This window comes from Saccopteryx bilineata, chromosome 1 (assembly GCF_036850765.1).
Source record: "Saccopteryx bilineata isolate mSacBil1 chromosome 1, mSacBil1_pri_phased_curated, whole genome shotgun sequence".
NCBI classification, from domain to species: domain Eukaryota; kingdom Metazoa; phylum Chordata; class Mammalia; order Chiroptera; family Emballonuridae; genus Saccopteryx; species Saccopteryx bilineata.
In genome coordinates, this window is record NC_089490.1 from 79,531,995 (window position 1) to 79,545,365 (window position 13,371).

The window sequence follows — 13,371 nt, forward strand, 5'->3', positions numbered from 1 at the left end:
ACAGGAAAGTGATGATTTAGCGTGTGGAGGGGACAGAAGAAAGCAGACTGGCTGCAAGGAGTGGCCTAGTCTGGGTGGAGGGTAAGTCCACAAGGAGGGGAGGAGGTGCCCCAGTGTAGGAGTGCAGGTTAGGGTTTGGAGACTGCCTGTGAGGGGCTAAAAGGAGCATGCACGGTCCCCACCTCTTCTCAAGTCCAGGAGGTCCCAAGCCAGAAGTGGTGCCAGCTTAAGCACTGAGCTGGGAGCCCCAGAAAGGCTCATGCTCACCACCTACTTCTGGGCATTGAAAGACCCTCTGGTGGGTCCTGGGTGTGTGTCTCCAGAGGCTCACTGTGGTGGGGGAAGCAGCTGGGAGCCACAGATTAGTTTGTGAGGACACTTACATGCCCTTTCTTCCCCTGGAGATTTGCGGTGCTGAGACTTTTAGGAGGAACCTCTTAAGGCCCAACAGTCTCCATCCCCAGAAAAGGCAGGGGTATGGCTGGCTTGTTCCCATTCTGAGGGTAGGGGTGTTAAGGGAGAACCGCGAGGGCACTGGGGTCCTTGTTCTGGCCCAGTTCCCTCCCCTAGCGCCTAGACCTGGGCTCCCTGGTGACCCAGGCGCTATCGGGGTGGTGGCCAAGCCAAGGGGTGCTGGCTCCTTGGAGACAACTTGGGCCGGAACCAAGCCAAACTTGCCCTGCGGTGCCACGCACCTACGCACCTACTGCTGTCAGGCAGTGAGAGGGACACGCGCGGATCGGCCAGCCCACGCCACCATCCCCCGCCCTTTCCCCCTCCCTCGCCCCTCTCTCCCCTCCCTCCCACGCTGCGCCCTCTCCCCTTGCTCCCTCCCTCCCCATTGGGGGCGGGGCCGCTGCTCCCGCGCGCTTCGGCCCCTCCTCGGCCACACAAAGGCCCGTCTCCATGGCAGCCGGGCAGGCCGGAGCGCAGCGCCGATCGTGGCCCGGGGGCCATCGAGCCTTGGCGGGGGACGTGCAGGTACCGAGATCGGGGTACAGGGCCCGGGGGCGGGGCGGCCGCGCTGGTCGGGGGACTTCGCCATTGGCGCCGCTGCGCCCAGGCTGCTGCGCTCGGGGCGCAAGGACCCGGGCAGCTGCTGCTCGATGTAGAGCGACTCAGGCCTTGACCCAGGTCCGTGTGTTCATCTGGTTGAGATGGGCCTCTTTCAGGTGGCAGGCCGGAGCTGCGGTGTCCGGGGGAGTGGGCCTGGCTCAGCCCAGGATCCCGGGTGGGGTGCAGCGATCCCTCCTGTCGCTGCGTACATCTGGAGTCTCTCGCTCCCATTCTGGTTCCAGAACCTCCCTCCCTGCCCCTGCCCCCCATCTTTCCAGCCACCAAGATCCGGGCCCAGGGCAGAGGTCGGCCCTGTTGTGCCAGAGCTCCTCTACCCGTCCACCCAGGTTGGACCTGTTGGCAGGCCTTGGAGGCCCCCACACCCTTTGGGACTCCTGTGAGGAGACCTGGGCCAGGCTGGAAGGTGGTGCAGGGTTCTGGGTTGAGACTAGGGTCAGCCCAGCGAGGAGCCTGGAAATCCTGGTGGCCCTGGGCCTGCTTCTTTCCAGGGCCTGCCTGGTTGGACAGTTCCTGTTGTGGTTTGTTGGTGTGGTGCTTGGATGGACATCCTGGGATCCAGAACTAGGCAGGGGTGGGGGGTATGCTCAGTGCTTGGGCCCTGTACCTCTGCATGCCTCTTACTGCAGGAAGCCTTCTCGGATAGGCCCTTCCCACCCCTCTGTGCTCAGGCTGCTTGGCTGATGTGGGGTGTCCCTAAGCTTAAGAGCCTCAGAGCTTCCTGCTATGTCATGGAGTTCCTCTTTCCAGCAACTTGGAAAATGAATGAAGGGGTTTCTCTGTGCCCACCATGGCTTGTAGTGTGGGTCAGGACTGGGGGGTGAAGCTGGGCCTCAAAGCTAGTAGAATATTTTGAGACTTGAGCTGCTCTCTGGGGAGCTCCCCTTTCATGTCTAACTTCAGCTCCTGTGATCCCCCCTCAGGGCTATTTCCTGTGGAGAGTGGAATAGTGTGCAAGCACAGAGGTGGGGGTCTCAGCTCGCCCCCTTTTCCCAGATGTTACCCTAGCTTGGAAGGGAGGGGCATCTGAGGGTCCGAGAGTTGGACAGTGGGTGGGAGGGGCCCCAGGAGGGCGGGGTCAGCATGGGCTAGGCCTGGCCTGCTGGGTATTTTTGTGGTGTAACAGCTTTTAGGAATTCCCAGAGAAGATTGAGCACAAGCAGGTGGACTTGGCAGATCCGAGCCTCCCACCATACCTACCAGGGGCCCAGTCTGAGGGTGGGGGGATGCCTGAGGTCTGGCCAGGGGTTTCTCATCCTGGCAGGGGAGGGAACTTACTGAGAAAAACAGAGTTTGGAATTCGAGTACCCCTCCCCCGCAGGCCGCCTGCCAAGAAGGAATTATTTTGGATTATCCAGCCGTGTCCAGCTACCCAAGGGGGAGGCTGCAGCCTGGGAGAGGGATCTATTTCCTGGGCGATGGGTTGAGAGCCCCAGAAGGAAGAGACCAGCAAGTCTGGGCTGCTCCCTCCGCCCCCAGGCTGTTCAGAGGCTGCTCAGACCGGTCGGGGGCGGGTGGGAGGGGATGCGTCACCCTCTGATTGGAGAGGGTTGGAGAACGCCCAAGGTTGGCCCTAGCAGGGCCTGCTGAGCCTGCCTGGGGGAGGCAGTATGGCAGGAGAAGCCCTGGACCCTGTCCAAAGGGCCCAGTTGGAGGACCCCCTTGATCCCCAGAGGCCCTTGAACCATGGACTTGAGCTGGGCTCAGGGACACACCTTGGATCAGTTACTTGCACTCTGCTACCAAAGTTGATAGGTAGTGGTGCAACTGAGGCTGCTTAGACTGGAGCACTAGGGTCTCCCGTGGGCTCAGGCCACCCACCTGTTCCCTGACTGAATCACTGACCAGCAGCTCACATGCACAGCCTCCCTCCAAGCCCATCTAACAGCCTAGCTCTCAACCCCCTACATATGGCCCCACTTGGATGTGGTACCTGTCAGCCCCTCCCACAGGTGAGGGGGACAGAGGCCATTATGGGTCTCTGCCAGGTGGGCTTCTTGAGTCCGTACTCCCATCAGCCCCTATAGGGACCCCATTGAAGAGTCAGAGCCAGCAGCTGGGGAGAGTGCAGGAAGCCTAGGGGCTGGCCCCAGCCCAGGCGAGTGGAGCAGAAAAGATGGGATTGGAAGGCACTGGGGTGGGCTGGCAGCCTAGGGTGGGTCCATATGGCATAGGCCCCTTTCCCCCAGGACCCAGGCACCTGGAGAGTCATGATGCTTTTGTTCTCTGCCTTGTGATCACATTCTAAGCCCTGAGCCAATGGTCCCCCAAGGACATGGGTGTGGCAGGGATGCCTTGCTGAGGAGAGGCCTAGATCCCAGGTCCTCTGCCACCTGAGTTGTCTTCCTGTGAGCAGGAAGTTCTTACTCATGTCCTGCTTCAGTCCTTCTTGCTGTAGCAACAAGCTCCTGGCTTCCTGGGCTGGGAATGATCTTGTTTTCATTCCTGGGCCAAGAAGCTGCCTTGGAGTAGTGCCAGGAAAGCTGGGGGCCAGCAGAGGGGTAGGGGAGATGGGAGCTGGCTTAGGCCTGGCCCATCAAAAGGGGGAGCAGTCCCCTAGCCTCATCTCCCTCTGAGATGGAGGCAGGTTCAGGGCAAGGCAGGTTGAGCCACTAGCCAGTTGGGGGTGGAGGATGGACAGAGTCCTTCTCTCTGAGGCTAATGGCTCTTTTCATTTGAGGTGGGGCCTCTAACTGTCTTTGGTCTCAAATCACAGGCTGGGGAAGGTGGGACCAGTGGCCTATAACTGAGTGGTGGGAGGCTCAAGGGGAGGTTGCTTCTGTGCTTCCTTTTTCTCTCCAGTTCTTCCCCACAGTGGTTTCATATCCCCTGACAAGCTCCTGGTCATCTGCCTTGGGGGCAATGAGGCAAGAACCCAGCCCTGTCCTAGGTCCCTCTCACCCACAGGTGCAGCTGCCTTCCAGCTCTCCCACACCTCAGCACACCTCAGCAGCACCTGAAGGGTTGGCCATGCCCAGCCTCTGCGGTTCTGCCCCAGGGCCCATCCCAGAGCTCACCTGTATTCAGTCTGCATTACTCTGCTCTGCTTTCACCAGCCAGGTGGCCGAGGATGATGGCCAGGCTGCTCCTGGGGACACCTGCAAGTCTGCCCTGCCCCAGGTGCAACCCCACCTCAATGTCTGTATCAAGGAAGGAGCCCAGACGGACCTGGACCTGGTGTTTCCGTTTTCCCTCGTTGTCACCCTCTCAGCCACCCTTTCCACACACAGATGGCCCACCTACCGCTGCCCTCCATGTGGCTTCCACCCATGTGCCTGGTATCCAGTGTACTGGGCTGGGAATAAGGCTGTCATCCCCTGAGATTGTGTGACTTCCCCACCTGGTCTGGGTGAGGGCTTGGTCCTTTCGGGTGCAGCTTGGGTTTTGACCACAGCTCTGCCATCAGCCCTGCCCCAGACATTTCACTTCTGAGTCCCCGCTGCTTCCCCACACCTGCCGTCCAGTCAGCAGTTCCCACATGGTCTCGCTCTGGGCTGAGAGGCACAGTGGTGTGGCGAGCTCAGATCTCTGTGCCTCAGCTGGGCCCCCTCCTCGGAAAGAGCAAGAAAGAGGAAAAGGGTTTGATGTGGGCCTTACAGGAGGCACCTGTGTCAACACAGCAGTCAGGCAGGGGCTTCTGTTCCCCTGGCAGGGACAGTTCTGGCCACTGGCCCTGTGTAGGGCCTGGGCTCTCTCCCCAGCTGGCCTTGGGCTCTGGTCTGGGGCTGCTGAGCCAGCACGCAGTCTGTGCAGGGCATGGACCATGGGTGGGTTTGGGGCCTTGCTGGGGGTTGCCATTGGAGTTGTCTTTGAGTGCTGGAGAAGGGGTGCTGTGCAGAGGCTTGGGAACAGCCCCGAGAAGCCAGGAGTGTGTCTCTGTCTTGGGTTCTAAGGGGGCCTTTGGCATGTGTAGTGTAGAGGCTGCAGGATGGCAGCTTGGCAGAATGGGATGATCTGGGCAATGTGGAGGCCCAGCTATGGAAATGTGGGTTTAAGGACCAATTAAAGGGGGTACTGGGCCCCTGTTGGTTCTAGCCCCCCCTTACCCTCCGCAAGGTGTTTTTAGAATTGGGGGCCTGCTTTGAAGGAGCACCAGGGCCCAGGACATTGTAGAGGTGAAGCCAGTGGCCTCTGCAGGGAGGGGGAAGAATAAGTCCAGCAAGTAGAAGAAGCCATTTTCAGCCCAGACAGCTAGTTGGCAGGGAGAAAGGCAAGGGTGAGGGCAGGTTGTGGGAGGAGGGGCTCCAGCTTGGCCCCTCCCCCTTTCCTCTCAGCCTTGCAGAGGCTCCCCAGACTGGCCAGGAGACTTGAGGGGCTTGGTCTCCTTTAAATGTTCTAGGCATCTGGCCTGCTTTAGGGGTTACCCTCGTGTACCTCAGGACCCATAGAAAGATGTCAGGATGGGGTTTAGATGACCAAGGAGAAGAGGGGAGAAGAGGGGAAGAGCCAGGCAGGCCTATTCCCCAAGCCCAGCAGTGCTTCCTGAAGGTGGCCCCTGGCCCCACCCATATGTGTGGCAGTTTCTTATTCAACCCTTTAAATGAGGAAGCGGGTGGTGGGCCTGACCCTATGGAGCTAGGGCTCCTTCCTGGATACACTGCAGGGAGACCAGGCACCCACCTCCTCCCATGCAATCCAGGCCACACATTCCCCCTCCAATTACATCCCACAGAGGACCCTGCCCCACTCCAAGCTGGGGCATTTCCTCACCCGGAATTCCCAGTCTCTGCCCTCCCAAAGCCCTGAGTGTTTGTCCTGTGTGTCCCGGGCTTCCAAACCCTGCCTAGCACCCCAAGCACTGTGCACTGCACCAGGTCCCCCAACTTACCTGGACAGGAGACGTTTAGAGTTCCCTGTGCTTTTCCCTCTGCCCCTGTCGTTCCCGAATATGGCCACTCCCTACAGGTCAGCTCCAGCCCTGCCCACCTCTGCCAGGCCTCTCAGCCCCTCTGGGCATCCTGGCTGACCCAGCGCTGAAGCTGGATAGTCCCCTTCCACCCACAGCATCTCACAGCCTAAGTGCCTGGATCTGGGATACCTCCCTTGGGCTGTCTGACCTGGGGACACAGTTGGGGATAGACAGGACCTTTGTTGGCAGGGCCCCTGCTGACATCACAGACATGTGCCTGCACATGTGTGATCACGTGGATGTGAGTGGGGGCTGGCATGCCAGTTTGGCACATTGCCCTAGGCTAATGGTGGGGTTCGGCTGTGATGGAGGAGGCAGGGCCACGCTGACCTCTGAGACGCTGACAACTGACAGACAGGGAGATTACAGGCCTCACTTGCTCCTTGCTTGCACCCTTAACCGTCAGCCCCTCATGCCCACCCCCGCCTCCTGCACATGGCCCAGGAAGGGGGCTCTGGGTAGGGGCTGTTCCTGGGCCAGCTGCAGCCATCTGGAGCCTCAGGCTGCCCTGGCCAGCAACATCCAGCCAGCTGTGGCAAGTGTGCCTGCAAAAGAGGAGATGAGTGTGGGCAGCTCAGAGGTGGGATGGGTGCTGGTGGGCAGGGAGACCAACACCAGTGGGCCATGCCTGTCATTGAGCCCTGAATACCCACAGGAGCTGCCTCCAGCCTCTCCCAGCTTAGAAGTGGGGGTAGGGTGCTCAGCTAGACACAGAGGAGCCCATCTGTGGCTGGGCAGCTGTGTGAAGTGCTTCTTTCCCAGCAGTGGCCAGTGGCCTCATCTGTGCTTTAGACACCCTGCAGTGCCCACCCCTCCCCCAGCTGGCCCCAGCCCAAATCTGACCCCTTCTAACTTTTCATTCTTTCTTATCTGACCACTGGTGAGGTTATCTCAGAAAGAAGGTCCACATCTGCCTATGTGCTAGACATATCCTTCCCATATGTCAGTGGTTCTCAAACTGTTTTTAAAATTTTTTTTAAAGATTTTATTTATTCATTTTAGAGAGGAAAGAGAGAGAGAGAAAGAGAGAGAGAAGGGGGAGGAGCAGGAAGCATCAACTCCCATATGTGCCTTGACCAGGCAAGCCCAGGGTTTCAAATCATTAACCTCAGCATTTCAGGTTGATGCTCTATCCACTGCCCAACCACAGGTCAGGCTCTCAAACTTTTTGAAGTCAGGGCGCATTTAAAATCCTACAAATAATTGTAGACGCACTATATACACATTTCTGAGAAATATGTTATAATAATTAAGTCAAATATTAAAGAAAAATATATAAAGTCCAAGCGTGCTTTAATAGTAATTAAATGAAATAAATACGACAAAGTTAAATTTATTCGGACATTAAAAAACATTTTTATGTTACATTTTTTGAGTTATGCTTTTTAGAATTTGTAAAAAAAAAGAGGGGTTAAAAATGTTTTTTTGTTTTGTTTTTGTTTTTTTTTTCATTTTTCCGAAGCTGGAAATGGGGAGGCAGTCAGACAAACTCCCGCATGCGCCTGACAGGGATCCACCCGGCATGCCCACCAGGGGGCGATGCTCTGCCCCTCTAGGGCGTCACTCTGTTGCATCCAGAGCCATTCTAGCACTTGAGGCAGAGGCCACAGAGCCATCCTCAGCGCCCAGGCAATCTTTGCTCCAATGGAGCCTTGGCTGGGGGAGGGGAAGAGGGAGACAGAGAGAAGGAGAGGGGGAGGGATGGAGAAGCAGATGGGTGCTTCTCCTGTGTGCCCTGGCCGGGAATCAAACCTGGGACTCTTGCACGCCAGGCTGACGCTCTATCGCTGAGCCAACTGGCCAAGGCCAAAAATGTTTTAAAAAGACAAAAAAAGTTATCTTTATATATATAGATACATTCTTAGTAAGATTTAGTAAATTCAGCAGGTCCCGGGGCGAATGTGTTAAGTTTTTTCATTCCTGTGTGTATGAGAAACATGAGCCTGATGTGTCCTAGCGATTTCTTCAATGTTTGGGCATATATCTGAAAGTCAAACTCTCATTTCCTCATCAATACATTGAAGAATTCCTCTTTTTACTCTTAATTGTGTTGAGTGCAGAAAACCCCCACCATACATATCATCTTAACCTTACACCAAACAAAGGATAGAGAAAACTTGCCTCAAGTCTTTCCGGGGAACATAGGGGTAGTGTAAACAATCCAGCACCACAGCTTAATAGCGTTTTGCAACCTAATTAGGCAAGTGAGGTGGGGGATTGGGCAGACTGTCAGTTTACAGCCAATTCCCCACACTTCTGTCCCCAAAAAATCTAAACTCCAAAAACCCTGTTGGTTTTTTGGTCCCCAATAGGCACATATTTCTCTGGAATATAATAGGGTGCACCTGGAAATCTTCTAGGGTGTACCAGTGTGCCCTGGTGCACACTTTGAGAACCACTACCATATGTTAATCAAGTATGTATGTATATATTTGAGGCAGCTGCATGCCAGGGCTACTGGCTGTGTGCCAGGGTCACTCAAGCTAATGGGGGCCCCACAGGAGCTCCTGGACACTGAAGGATAAGGACTCATCCCCATGTCCAATACACAGAACGTTTGGTGTGGCACACAAGAAGTTCTCAGGAGCTTTGGGCTGAGCAGATGGGACAGGTCATCAGCCCCCAGCCTGGGTGCTCCCCACAAGAGGGGAAAGTCAGTGGAAGCATTCAGCCACAGAATGTTCTGATCCAGGGGTGGACCATGTGAAGGAGGGACATGGGGTGGGCTGAAGTGGGGAGACCAGGGAGGGGGCCTCACCATGTCCAGGTGGGACACTATGGTGGTTGGGACTTGGGAGGGGCACTTAGGAGAGAGATGAGTCTCCAGCACGGTGGTGGTGGTGGTGGTGGTGGGCGGAAGGCATCAGAGCCTGTTAAATTTGCCTGTTCTGAGAAGGAAGTCTGCAGGCAGTGGGTGGGGCTCACATGGTTATTCTTGACTAACAATAATTGACTGAAATTGTGTTCTCAGGTTTTTCTAAGCCACCTTGCCACAGTTAGACAATTACGGAGACAGAAAAGTGGCCCAATTGCTAGTGGCCTGGGGTCCTAGTCTGGGTGGGCACCCCCAACTACAGAGGCTGCAGTCACAGAGGGAGGGAGGGGCAGAGCAAGCGCCCCCTGGCTTTGCCAAGTGAGTTCTTGAGACATCTGGGGGGGGGTACACAACACGAGGATGACATAGACACAAGCTAGGTGCAGATATCCTGGTGACAGTGACCTCAGGCAGGAAAGGGTCCTGGATACACTACACTTCCAGAGGCAGTGTCAACATTTGAAGCTGGAGGGGTGGGACTGTCCAGCCCAGGCTGAGGCCCCGATGGGATGGGAGCAGCTGGGGTTTCTCTGGGCACACTCCCCTTGGCCTCGGATCTTGGGCCTGCGACCTTCTCACTGCCAGCCACCTGGAGTGACTTTTCTTGCTGGGACCCAGAGCCCAGAATGTAGGGAAAGGCTGACCAGTCCTCCCCAACCCAGGCTGGGGTGGATATCTAGCCCCAGAAGCCAGAGCTGGTGGGAGGGGGTAGTGACACCCTATACCTGGGAGGGGTCCTGTGGGAGGCTCTGGTGGCGCTGATGCAAGACACAGGCTACAACGTTAGTCTGTCCTTAGAGCCCCGCCCAGCCCCACCTGGCTCCTAGGTGGTTGTACTGGGAGACCTTGGCCTTCCCCCCAGGTGAGTCAGGTCGCACATACCCAGCCCTGGGTAGTCGGTCTTGCAGGCGGATGCGGGGCCAAAGTGCGTGATTAGCCGGCAGCGCAGTTGGGGCCGAGCCCTGGGACTGACCCTGGAACCCGGGGCGGAGTTGAGAGGCCTAAGGCAGGTAATGGCGTGGGGCGCTCGGAGTTGCCTGTCTCCAGGTGAGCGCTCCGCGGAGACGGTGCCCCGTGGCCACGTGGCCGCCGCCGCAGTCATTCTTACTGGAGATCCGCCGCGCTCCGGATCGCGGGTGAGGCGGGCGCGGTGCCCACGTGCTCCCCTCTGATTGTGCGGGGGTGGCGCCCCAAGATAAGCCGCTGCCCCAAGTCTTTCCCCTGGGAATCTAGTGGCGCCGGGAAAGGCTCTGCCACTGGGCCTATTTGGGAGGGGCGCGCAGGACAGGCTTCACAGACTGGGGGCGGGGGGTACCGGCTCCCGGCGTTGAGCTTTGACCCGGGCCGCTACCCTATTCCGGCAGCTAGCCCCTTGCCCCCCTCCTTACGCTTGTTTGGAAAACAGCCTAGGCCCAAGGTGCGGGCTGCCTGGCTGTTTTGTTTCCTCTGATTTGCTTAACGCTGCCGGCTAATTGCCGATTTGCATTTTCGTCTGGGGAGTGGAGGCCCTGTTTCCCAGGCTGCCAGCTGCCCGGTGGGGGAGGGGTGGCTCCGCCTTCTCTGGGCCTGGCGGGCCCAGGCGCAGACAGCCTGTCCGCCTTGACTAACCTGGCTCCCACGTCTCTGTCCCTCACCACCAACCACCGCCCCATACATACACAGAGAGTCTGCGGGGGTGGGCTGTAGCTGTCCTTACCTGGGCCTGTCCCTACCTGGCTGAGCCTTCACCTGGGTTCCTCTGTTGGACCCCTCCTTCACTGGGCCTGCTGCTTTATGTTGTTGTGGTATTATTGTTTTTTCCTTTATCTTTTTTAAGGTTAAGGAATTGCTCCATTTGTATTTGCTTGACAATAGTGGCTTGGGAAGGACCCCCAGCTGTAGCCTACTCCCCAGAGCTCTGTCCAGGTTGTGTTGAGACCTGGGGAAGGAGGAACTGACAGCCCTCAGCCCTGGATTCTGGTCTGGAGTGAGGACTCTGCCCTTCCTTCTTAGGCACCTCCTGTCCATCTTTGCCTGTTGGGGTGGAGGCAGAACCCATCTGTACAAGGGGCCTGGCAGCTGCTGGTTAGAGGAACCTGAGGTGAGAGCCACAGGGGACCCAACTGGCAAAGGCTCATACTACTTCCCACACGGTCTGGGGAGTGGAGGAGAGGTCTTGAGTCCCTGGGCCGGTGCTGTCCCTCTAGTGCTCTTGCTTGGGGAGAAAACATTACTGTGTGTGTGAGATTTGGGGGCCAACTGCAAGGGGCACATGTGGTTTTGGTTCCCTCTACTATATCTCACTCCCTACCTGGTCCATTGGGCTCAGTTCCACAATGCCCACCCAACCATATTCTGTGTTTAGACCTTGCTCACAGAGTGCCCATCACTGAAGACCATAGACCCTAAAGGATAAGTGACAATCTGCAGAACTGAGCCAGGATGATTGTCTCAGGGATTTGGGAGATGGGTAGTTTCCTGGGGAGTGGGGAGCAGCAAAAACAGAGACATATGATCTCATGAATACCTTTCTTCCACTGCAGGTACAGCCATAAGGATTTCCACACATGGGTTCACTCACCCTGCATGGTAGCTCACTGAGGCCCACGCTGTTACCACCCCCATGTTACATAAGCGAAAACTGAGGCACTGCATAGCTTTGTAAATAACCCAGAAACCCAGGTAGAAAGTGACAGAGCTGGGATTTGAGCCCAATAGTCTGGCTCCAGAGTTTTCTTTGAGGCCCCTCTGGGCTGCTGCAGTGGGTGTGTGTGGCTGTACAGTGGGGGCCAGCTGTGGACTCGGGGACCAGTGGGCACTCATGAGAGAGCAGCTTTCTTCTGAGGGTAACAGGAGTGACCCTTCTGAGAGCTGGAGACAAAGGCTGGCTATTGGAGTCAGGGTAGTTGAGAGCAGGGGCACCTTTGAGTTAGGAAAGACTCTAGGACTTGGTGGTTGAGAAAGGAGAGGGTCCAGGTGTCATTCTGTAGGAAGTATTGGCTGGAGGAGCTTGGTGTTGGGAAGAGAAATCCATGGGCTGCCCCTGGGAGGGTCTGAGAGGTGGGTCCAGCCTGGTCAGGTCCCTGGTAGGGGTGGCTTGTAGGGGGTGGGTGGATGTGCGTGGACTCAGGAAAGTGTCCTTTGGAAGAGGCCAGCCTCCCTTGGCCTTGCCTGTAGCAGACATACTGCCAGGGACATGCCATGGGGCAAGTTCTGGAGCCGGAGGAGCTCGCTGGTGTGCATGGTCTGTGCCATTCCTGTGCTGTGGGCTCAAGTGTAGCCTCCACCTGCACCTGCAGCAGCCCTGAGGCCAGTGTGGTCTTAGCTTTCTCATGAAACTACCTGCCCTGACACCCTGTGGTTTGGCTCCTGACTGCCTGTGGAATGACCTTTGCTCCTTTCACAAAGGCTGCCTACTCTGAGTATAACACCTCTCAGCCCTAACTCCCAAGGTCCCTCTTGGGTTGCTCCAGCCAAGAGATAAATACAAATAAAAATTTGTATTTATTTATTTTAGAAAAGAGAGAGAGAAAGAGGGGAGGAACAGGAAGCATCAACTTCCATATGTGCCTTGGCTATATGTGCCTAAGCCAGCCCAGGGTTTTGAACCGGTGACCTCAGTTTTTTTCACTGTGCCACCACAGGTCAGACAGGTTAATCTTTCTTGCTCAGCTAGAGGTTGAGGACACCAAAGGGATTTCCTATCACAGGGAAGTGCTGCTGTCACTGTGCACAAATGCCCATCTCCCTGCCCTCCTTGTCCCCTTTGTTCCCCGTTGGACTCATCACAGGTCGTGGAGTGTGCTGCATCGGGCAGGTAGAGCTGGGAGTGGAGGCAGGGACTGAACCTGGTTAAGGAGGTGAAGGCAGCGTGCTGGGTTCAGAGGCTTAAGCCTGGATGTGGGGGACTGCAATGTGCCAGGAGAGACTGAGGAGGGGGGAGTCCCTGAGGGCCTGGAAGGTGGAGTCACTAAGGTTTGAGTGGAGCTGGAGGGGACCGGGGCATGTGCAATCATTATTATTATGTATCTTCTCTCTTTTTTTTTTAAGTAATCATTCCTGAATATACTCATATAATATTTCATAAAGCAAATAAAGTTACTTTACTGTCCCAACCCCCTCCTTCCTGCCCCTTAGTTATACTACTATATTCAACTTGGAGGAAGGCTTCTAGAACACCTCAGCAATTAAACCCTTGTGTGCCCACATTGATACCTGTGGAAATACCTAGAATCCTGGACCACAGCCATCCTGGGCTCCATGGGGTCAATACAGATCACCCACCTGCATCCGTTACTTGGTTTTTCAGGGTTCTCTGATTGGATGTTGGGTGGTTGCCAGACTTTCACTATAATAAAATATGCTAAGAAGTATCCTTGGACAGGTCCTCCCTGTGGATATACTTGAGTGTTTATCCAGGAGAGGCTACAATAGCTAAGCATTGCTGAGTTGTGCTACAGTGTAACAAGCTCTCCTGAGGCTTTTTTTGGAATGAATCATTAGTCCTTACAAACCCCTGGGGAGCTCACTATGGCTGTCTCCATTTCACAGATGGGAAAATGAGACACAGAGAAGTTAAGTAATTTGCCCAAGG

General features: G+C 56.1%; 1 protein-coding gene across 7 annotated transcripts in view; it reads left to right on the plus strand.

Annotated features, from left to right (window-relative positions):
* Positions 1 to 840: 840 nt before the first annotated feature.
* Positions 841 to 13,371, plus strand: part of PLXNB2 (plexin B2) — a 31,040-nt gene continuing 18,509 nt past the window's right edge. For 2 of the 7 annotated variants that reach the window (XM_066254748.1, XM_066254768.1), the window contains exon 1: positions 846 to 981. The gene's annotated coding sequence lies outside the window, so the exon portion shown is untranslated. Of the gene's footprint in view, positions 982 to 9,784; positions 9,935 to 10,614; positions 10,879 to 13,371 lie in introns of those variants that run through there. The other 5 variants (XM_066254754.1, XM_066254757.1, XM_066254771.1 and 2 more) reach the window with 5 other exon arrangements.